General features: G+C 33.5%; 1 long non-coding RNA gene across 1 annotated transcript; it reads right to left on the bottom strand.

Moving 5' to 3' along the window:
• Nucleotides 1-774: 774 nt before the first annotated feature.
• On the bottom strand, nt 775-3,652 carry LOC131938478 (uncharacterized). Its single transcript, XR_009386302.1, has 3 exons — nt 3,380-3,652; nt 1,391-1,452; nt 775-948 (listed from the first exon to the last, which is right to left on the bottom strand). It is a non-coding gene; the product is annotated as an uncharacterized LOC131938478 (long non-coding RNA).
• Nucleotides 3,653-7,825: the final 4,173 nt, after the last annotated feature.

A 7,825-nucleotide genomic window follows, 5' to 3' on the forward strand; every position in this document is an offset into this window, starting at 1 on the left:
TGAAATTATAGAGTTTTATCCAATTGATGTTTCTAAAGCCTTGCATGAACTTAATTTAAATATATTTAGCTGCCCAGGCAAAGAACCCAATGAATTTTCCAGAATTGGCTTGTCGTTTGACCGATGGTAACAAAGAGAATCACCCAGGATCTTCGCTGATAAGAAAATCTGAAGACATACCTTATTCTTCTATATCTAAATGTGATTTGTCTAATGAAAATATTTATTCAGTGACAATTGCTAAAGATATTTTACCATTATTTCAAACATCATCTTCTGAAATGTTGTTTTCTATCTCTAAACCTTCCACAATTTCTTCAAGTTTCAAGAGATATTTTAACATCATTGCCTACTTCCCACAGTTCTTATGTTCAAAATTTGCAATTTTCTGAGAAACAAAGTAATAATAAATTTGTACCCAGTGTTTTAGTTTCAGCTCCATTAAAATTTAATAAACCAATCAATTTCAAAATTAAATGTTTCTTATCCCATATGAAAGTAGTCTGTTTTATTTAAGAAAAATCACCTTTAAAAAAATTTAATGTTTGAATGTCAATAAATTGTTGACATGGACTGGTTTGCGGGTAAGCTTTTATACTTAGTGTACAATAAAGATTCAGTTTTGATGTCAATATAGTTGCTTCTGAAAGAATTAAACTATAAACAATAGCATTTATATTAATATCTCAATGGCAGTTCAGTATACTTTCATCATTGTTTTCAAATAACAAAACAGAACTACAGTTTTAAAATTGAAAAAAAAAAATGAAAATAATTTCATAAATGGATGGTTTTTTAATTACTTAAAACAGAAGATGCATCAATACAGCATTACAATGTATATGATTAATATTTCTTTTCATGGACAATCATCATTTAAATTCTTCATTAAAAGTTAAATTCAGCTTCCTTGTGTCTAAAAATCCACATCCATGCTGTTCCATTTACCTAGAAATTAAATAAATAATATTTTTAACAGCTTTCTGTAATATGAAAAAAATTAATCATTGATTAAAACAGAGAGCCAATATAGCAGTTGAATTAAAATTCAACTGTTTCTGTGACATTTGCATGTAAAATTAGAGTGTTCAGAGGTATATACCCAGCCACCTTTAATTTCCCTATCTTGAGCCAGGTACTCATGAGAGCTGGTACTCATGAGACTTAGGAGATCATACCAGGACTAAAGCCAGGGATCTGAACTCTTATCTTTTAGGATAGAAATGTGAAAGCTACTGTCTGACAGTCCCACTATCAAGCCATACATATTAATACTTACAGTATATAATCTTAGTAGCAACATATTCTTTAAGAATTAGAACACTGAATCGATTTCAAACTTGGGCTTAAGCTGAAAAATGGCTTATTATAAAAAAAAAATTCAGCTCACCTTTAGTTCAAGATCAGCACCAATAGCCACAGTAAAGTGTGAGAAAATTGCTTGCCAAGTACCTAGGGAATTTAAATATAATAAATTATTAAGTTTATCCATATATTATATTAAAATAATTATTTAACTAATATGAGATATTAATATATATATATATATATATATATATATATATATATATATATATATATATATATATAGGCCTATATATATATATATATATATATATATATATATATATATATATATATATATATATATATATATATATATATATATATATATATATATTTATAAAAGGTTTAATTTATTGTAAAGGTTCAGTTTTCTATCTACTTAGCTTGTCTTAAAAACTAAAATATCTGGTTTACAGTTAACCATATCTTAACTATTACAAAACTATTAGTTTCATTTTCATTACTTGTAACTAAAAATTGTAGTCAATAGATCTAAAACTTAATTCTATTAACAGCTAACTGTAACCATACTGACTCTGACCAATTTATTAATTTTTGTACCCTGTAATTCATTAATAATTAGGCTTATACTAAAAGGCCGAAAGTTATCAATTGTAGATTTTATCGTCCCTGGTCTAGACTAACAAGACTAGCCTACAAGTCTAATAGTACTAATACACATGATCTAGTTTATAAGTTTACTACTAGGCAACTTGCTAGAAGACTAGTACTTAACCAAACTTTAACTTGCTAAAAATAAAAGGGCCTAATACAATAATAGATGGCCTAGTAATACTTTTTTTTTACTGTGCTACATACACTGCTTTTGGTACTATTACTATGACTAACTAACTACTAACTAAACTCTATTGTAGCTTGATGGAGATCTATCATCTTGCTCTTCTAGTAGTCTACACTACTTACTACTTAGAAAAGTAGTAGCACTACTGTAACAATTTCAAACTAAATTAAATTTAATCTATATATTACTAGATCTAGATCTACTCATTGCAACACTGTAGTCTGATAAGTCTGTAAGCCCTAAATGTATCTAGACCTAGATTCTAGTCTAATTTAGTTTCAGTCTAGTTATTAGTACCTACACTCTACAATAGTCTACAGTACTCTACACTACACTCTACTACTACTCTAATCACTCTACTGGCTACTGATCTAGATCTAGTAAATAGCTAGAGTAGATCTAGTCTAGATTCTAGATATAAAAAAATTAATTTAAAATTAAAAACAGGTTAGCCTTACTGGGCATTACTAGCTCTTACTAAACTTAACTAGGGTAGGTTTTACCTAAACTAGATCTAATCTAGATCTAGAATCTATCTAGATCTACTAGATTCTCTAGATCTAGATTTTAGATCTAGGGCCTACCATACTACCATCTGCAACTAGAATCTAGATCTAGATCTATTCTAATATCTCTATCTAGATCTAGATATACTATCTATCTAGCTATCTATCTACAAGATACTTCTAATAACTAATATATAATAATAATAGGCCTACTTCTAAAATATTAAAATTAAACAGTAATCACTGAGTAATCAGTACTAGAGTCTAGTTCAGTAATCTAGCTAGATCTAGATCTAGGTCTATTAACATTAACATTGTTGTCTAAGTTCTAGATATCTAGAATCTAGATCTAATATCTAGATCTAGAATCTAGATTCGATTAATAAGTAATATTAATTAAGTCGTAGGCTGAGTGAGACTGGAAGTCATCCTCATTTTCCTGTTGTTTTAGTTTTTACCGTCATCCTTTTCTTAATATTTTATCTAGATCACTAAAATACTAGATCTAGAATCTAGATCTAATATATTCTAATTCATGAACTTATACTCTTAGAACTAGATTAAAGCAATGTAGATCTTAGTAGGTAGATTCTAGAATCTAGATCTAGATCTAGGTCTAGGTCTGGGAATCTTAAGTCTCGTAGCAAAGACTGAGTAGAGTCAGAGTAATGTCCCCTAGCCTTGGACAAACTATCAACAAAAGAAATAAAATCAATATACTTACCGCCACAAAACTTTTATATTCAAAAATGCATACACATGTGTTTGTTCCCATCCATATGAACAAAACAGCGTTGAAAGTTTTTACAGTTGTTGCATTTCTGGAACGTTTGATGATTTTGAAATCTTGAAGCGGGACCTACTAACAAATAGCCGCCATGTTTTTTGTTATCAATGGGAAACCCCGTTCACAACAATTGATTTAGTTCGAAAACTTTTATCTCTCCCTGGCTAACCAGACACGAATTAACGCGAGAAAGAACGATAAACTTACAAGTTCTATAGTTCTAGCTAAAACTGCCGGAAACCTATATCTGTTTAAGAAACCTGTTGCTTGTGTAAGAAACTGAACCAAAATTTTTTCAAACAAAATGAAGGAAGCGCAGACAAGCAAATCTGTAGGTAAACTGGGTCTCCGGAATTTCCGGTTTGTAGACCTACTGCAACAACTGCGGGAAAATTTAGTCTTTAGAGAATTTGATGTTATACTACGTCTCTATACGATATACGCAGCCTTCCGACACACATATAACAAGATATGGTCTCGTCTTACTAGAGGCGACACGACGGAGCCTCTTCAGAGCCGTGGGCTCTACAAGACTTAGTCTCGTCCTCGACACTTGTGTGAGTGATGGCCCCTTGTGTGGCGTGTGGCAGCCACTTGGCCCACACTTCACCTGGCCCTCAACCCCACACCTCGGTGGCTCAGGTGATCCACCCTCACACCTTATCGCCAGGCTGTATACACCCCCACACCTTATCGTCAGGTTGTATACACCCCCACACCATATCGTCAGGTTATAAATCTCTACAGCGGACCCCTAGTTTATGATACCACGTTCCTAACACCTTGCTATCGCTGGCTTTTATAAAAGTCCTGAGAGGGCTTTTATATCTTGGTTAATTAATGTTGACTTTCTGGCAAAGATCTACTTGATGGGAATGCGAACATAACACTTTCGTTACCTAAACATAAACATAGTTCTAGGTAGAGGAAGTTAGCGTAAGACTAAATATATTGTTTACAGATTCATACAATACTTATATATTTAGACTGATATTTATAAACCTCAGTAACTCGATTGTTAAATTGATATTTTTAAACTTTAGAAACTAAAACTTAAGATACAAATTTAGAAACATGAAATTGTTGAAATTGTCTTGAGTTCGGTCGGTGTTATTTAAAGCACCCATTCTATAAAAATTCTCTCCAGCTATAGATATTAAGAAGGGTGGCGCCTCTCGTACATTGTCTTCTCTACACTCGTGTCTAGAGTGTGGCGTCGTTTTTTCTGTCTGTTCTTTAAGACTTTTGTCTGTTTTCTGATCTGTAAATCTTCAGTGTTGAAGTAGGGATGTAAGAGGATACAGAAATGATACGCCACAGTCGTAGCTTTGACTGAAGTTGATTCTGTTAATCTTCGCATTCTACCCTCTGGATTAACTAGGCTAATCTGCTACAGGATCCCGGTATGCGGTAACTGTTGACTGAAAAGTGAGTTACTTCAATAGTAAGGGTTGCATGTATCGGTTATGGTTACTTCTATAGTAAGGGTTACTTATCTAGATAATAGTTACATTTATCGGTAATGGTTACTTGTATAAGTAAGCAGAGATTTGGGTTACCTAAGTAATAATCATATGTATGGGTGAAGGTTAACTATTTATATAAGTGTTCCCGATGTTAAGGTTAAAAATCTAGGTAAGATTATGTTTACTTTCCAAGGTAAGGCTTACCTGTACGGGTACGGGTTATTTATGTAAGAATTATCAAACTTGATAAGAGTTACCTGTCTGACCAAGTGTTACCTTGGAAAACTGTCTGCAAGATTTGCCAGCCATGCATGTCTATAGCACTTGTTGGTCTGTCTGTCTGTCTGTCTCACTGTCTGTCGGTTAAATTCGTGCGCCGTAAATCAAAACGATCAACTACAATCCTCTAACCACCTCTGACAGCCGACATTGTAAACTAAAAAACTGTAAACAGCTGAACGCGTTGGTCCAGGCACCCAGCGTAGCGCGGCTGTACCCTGCAAGTTGGTGTACCCACGGTCGGAGTGTTTTCTCGGGACGGGTGCAAGTCAAGCAGGAAACATTCATCTCGTCTTCAAAGTGTTACGTACCGGAGTGGCGCAGCAGGGGTTCGGAGCCAGGGAATAACAGAACAATTTAGAAACACTTCACGGGGCTTAAGGCTTCTAGAGTTACTTAACTAGTCATATCTACCAACAATGGAGTGATTCGCAACTCAGTAGGCCTATACATGCATATATATATATATATATATATATATATATATATATATATATATATATATATATATATATATATATATAATATTCAGGTTGTTCGTAAAACACGTTTGGAGAAAATCCAGTTGACCCCTATCATTATGTAAATGTATCGTTGCGAACCGCGTGCTGTGACTTTTGTTATTGAAATATCAAACGTGAGCTCAAAGCTTGCAACCGTTCACGCCTCAACGGCGTCAGAGGTGTGCACGTGCGACCATTTTACGCTACACTGCTGCTGTCTGGTGCTAAAATTAGCTCGCGCACAATGCGTTACGTTGTGTTTTTTTACAGACTTACACGGGTTAAACTTTAATGTATGACTAATTAGTAATTATACCTTGGTTGTTTTAACCTGGTTTTGGTTCTACCACACACTAATTATACCTGACATTTTGGTGTCAGGGGTATTCACAAGACTATGTTACATAATTAAGGTCAAGGTTATAGAATGGTGGTAAATGAGTTGTTGTATTGTTGAGGATGTGTACAGGCGGCAGAGGGGTGGTTTTCGGATGGGGTGGGTTTTATATGATGTAGTGGAGTCCTTTCAAATGGGAGGGGATTTCTGAGGTGTATTATTTCTGCACGGGTGTTGATTCTGAGACTGGAGTGTAAAAATATGTGTGGTTTCTGATCGGGTTTTGTTTATGAAAAGGTGTGGCTTATCATAAGGTGAAATTTGGTAGTGTGTATTTTTTTAAAAAGTGTTTTCTTTTGATAATGTAGCTAATATTCAGAGCGATTTTAATTAATGTATCGTTTCAAATGATTATGCGATTCATATTTAAGCGTAGTTGAAGAAGCGATGAATCTTAGAAACTTGACTGTTTCTGAAAGTGTGCGGTTTTTTGCTGTATATGTGTTGTTGCTAAAGATGCAATTAAAAAGATTATACTTGTCATTATTATATAGAAATTATTATAATGATTACGAATGTAATGATTCTGGTGTTTTATATAACTATAATTAGATATCCGATAACCATTAAAATTAAATTACACTCTGGCTATTGATGGCCACGGGACCTGTAATTAAATATGTATCCCCTCATGATTGCTGCGTGAAATTTAATTTTTTGCTGCCTTCATGCTCGGCTTCATTTAATCAACAGTGTCATAATTATACCATGACGATAGTGGGCTAATGACCAGAACATATACACCGGAACGCAAAGGAATTGCAGGATACGGTTAGATGGATATGGATACGGTACTTTGGATGTGGATACGGAGTGTTTGATGTGGATAAAGAGTGTAAGATGTGGATACGGTAAGATGGATGTGGATAAGGAATGTTGGAATTGAATATAGTACGTTGGATATGGATACAGTAAGTTAGATGTGGATAAGGTACTATTTGATAAGGTAAGATGGATGTGGATACAGTAAGTTGGATGTGGATAAGGTAAGCTAGATGTGGATACGGTAATTGGATGTGAAATCATTACAATCTCCGTCTAGCGCCATCTGGCGGCCCATATCACGTGACGCAGACCACGAGATCAAAAGATTTAATTACCTTATCGGCAGCCATCTTTGATTTTTACATTTGACACTACATTTTACTAAAGCAATTTGTTACTCAACAGCTTGAGCCATTGGCTGGTGAATTTAACAGTAACCACACGCCCTATTACTCAACAAATAATTAGATTTTAAGGGCATGGGCGGGTGATGAGTACCAACTTCTTTATTTCCAAGTCTAAAGATGTAATACTTGGCTAATAGTTATAACTCAAAGAGTTAAGCATAAAAATATTTTTTTTAATTTTTTAAATCCTCCGTTGCCATGGTGACGGCGGCCATATTGGATTTTATTGACGATTTTTAAATGGAAATAACTCAAAAATGGTTTGTACAAATTTCATTAAAACTTAATATAATCTGCAGACACATGTGTTTAAGACTTCTTATTGATTACATTTTAAAAAAAGAAGATAGATTTTTTTTTACTTTTTTTTTCGATACATCACTGTAAAAATGTCATTATTTCGTCCAATTTTTTCACAATTTAAACAATAAAAAAAAAATCTTTACAAAAATTCCAAAAGTGTTCAATACGTTTTATTTGAACATATATACAGAGTAACTGGAGCAAATTTAGTTCAGTTCTGATAATTATTAACAAAGTTATTTCAACAATTGTACAAAAAAACA

This window comes from Physella acuta, unplaced genomic scaffold (assembly GCF_028476545.2).
Source record: "Physella acuta isolate Inbredline_101_S28 unplaced genomic scaffold, ASM2847654v3 ptg000245l, whole genome shotgun sequence".
NCBI lineage: Eukaryota > Metazoa > Mollusca > Gastropoda > Physidae > Physella > Physella acuta.